Here is a 2,477-nt window from a genome sequence, read left to right on the forward strand (position 1 = left end):
TTCTTCCCATGGCCTCCAATGTACTTGTTCCTCTTGTCTTCCAAATAAATAACATTTCAAAAAAACTGGGAATGAACCAAAGGTACCTGTGATTAGAAGAATATACAGTTAATTCATAGGTAAAAATACTTTAAAATTTAGAACATTTACACTCTAAGAACATAAAGATTAACATATTTATGAAGTAGGTTATATGAACTGGTACACATGCTGAAATCTGCATTTCACAAGACAGGTGGGCGAACACATTTCTTTTTACTGATGAAATAAAATAAAAATAACTTTTCTGTTCAGAGGTGCTAGTGTTAATCCCAAAGATGGGAGAAGAAAGACCCAGACCCAAATCATTATGGCCAAAATAATTAAAGAAAGCAATTCATTAAAGCAAGAATTTGATTCATGTACATGAGCTGCTGCCCCATAAGATGGAGCTTAAGAATTCAGCATTGGATGTGAGGAAGTCAGGCTTTTATACACCTCATGGGTAGGGGATTTCCAAATAGAGGGAGTAGGCAGGATTACAGGATCAGAACATGGCAGGTGGTCAAAACAAGGTAATCACAATAGATAGTTATAACAAGGTAATCATAGGTGGTTATGTGACTTTTTGAAACAAAGTTGCAAGATGGTTATTAACCATTTTTCTAAACAAAGACATGATTGTCATTCCTGGAACAGGCAGTACAGAACTATTTCTACTTATGGGTTCAGGTGAGACATAATCCAGTCTTTGAAAAGCAGAGGTTTGATTATAAACATGACTGAACCTAGTTTGTCTTTACTATCAGTTGACCTTGAAGATTAAGACAGAGGCAGGCTGGTTCACTAGTAATAAAAGTGTGAAGATGGATTAGAATTGGAACTTAGGAAACCTGCAGAGGATTCAAAAGGACTGTCAGCTTGAATGTGCCTGAAAAAAAAACCACTGAGTGCATCACTGCTGTGGAAAAAGTACCAAGAATAACACAGCATCACCATGTAGAACCCTGCTAATCTCATGGTCTGCTTATGCTTCAGTTATACAGTCGCAAACCTCATCATATACTTTTGATGTTGCTAGCTGTGGTGGGGATTGTCCCTTAATGGACAGAACAAAAATATTTACAGGTAGGTAGATCAGTTAGGATAGGATGGTAGAGGCTGATATGTGAGGCATGATATGATTATGATTCAGTTATGTACTCAAACAGCTCAAGGTGTACTATTTGATGTTGAAACCCATTATGGGAATTGGTACATAAAAGAGGGAAGAATAATTAATTATTTGGACACAAGTGGACCTAAAAGGATTGGATGGGAGAGGATGATAAGAGAGAGGAAATGGGGCAGATGCCAAAAAACATCTTAGTGGGCATCCGGACTCAAAGGTATCCAGTGTGAAACTTGTTTGCCTTAAACATACTGGAAGTCACAAGGTCTGCTCAACATTTTTATAAGCCTCACTCAGGTCTAAAACATTTAGTCAGCTCCTAAGGGCAAATCCCAATTTCACAACAAGGAAGCAGAATCTAGAACAAGTCTGTGAAAGGGCCTTCTTCAGCCTTGGTCAGCTCTCCACCTCTAAACCTGAAAATGGAAGAAAGGTAAGGATATATTCCAAGAATGTACAGAGAGTTACTGTCTTGGGGTTTTCTCTATATCCATATCATTGTGTGGCTACCACAAAATGCAACAGATAGAGTCCAGGGCTTCCTCTGGGTAAGGAATGAGAGTGAAGCTTCCTTTTGAGGTAGAGAGATGAACTGCCTTAAACAGACTTTTATTACTTTCTCCAAAATAATTCATGTTCATGTCTGTTATTTCTTTAAGAAGAAAGGTAATATGAATAACTTGTTTCCCAGGGCAAAACCCTGTACAACAGGTTCATTGTTTCTTCTCAAAGTTGATCTGTAAAGATTGTATGTTGCATTCAAGAACAAACAGATGGTTAGAATTTGAATAACTGAAGAATACCACAGGAAATGTGGTATTCTTTATTTCAAAAGACCACAGGTCTTAGGGACAGAGGAGATAAATGGAGAATAATGATAAAGCAAGAGGGTGAAGTAAGAGGTCCACTCCTTAGCTCCAATAATCAGCAGAAGGAATTGGTACTCTAGTAGGAGAGAGGGCATGAGGGAGGTGGGAAGAGAAGTCATAGTTATAGGTCTGTGGGATAACTAAATGCGCAGAGAGGTGCGGTGTGGTGTGGTGATCAATACACAGCTGACCAGGAGGAGGATAGAAAATACAATTCTCATGCATCTTGTGTTTTGCTCTCTTGTACCTTTGAAATGTCACCAACTGCTTCAAAGAAAAAGAAATTTAGAGAAAAAGACAGATCTTAGGGGTGAGATAAGGCACTTCTGTGACACATCAGGGAGCAGAGAGAAAGATGGAAGGAAAAACTTCCCTCCCTTGAAAATCTTCCCCCATGAGGTTTTTAGATTTAACTGTCAGCAGATCATTTCTCTCAAAGAGGTGGTGGGACTCACCCA

Source organism: Peromyscus leucopus, chromosome 1 (assembly GCF_004664715.2).
Source record: "Peromyscus leucopus breed LL Stock chromosome 1, UCI_PerLeu_2.1, whole genome shotgun sequence".
Lineage (NCBI taxonomy): Eukaryota > Metazoa > Chordata > Mammalia > Rodentia > Cricetidae > Peromyscus > Peromyscus leucopus.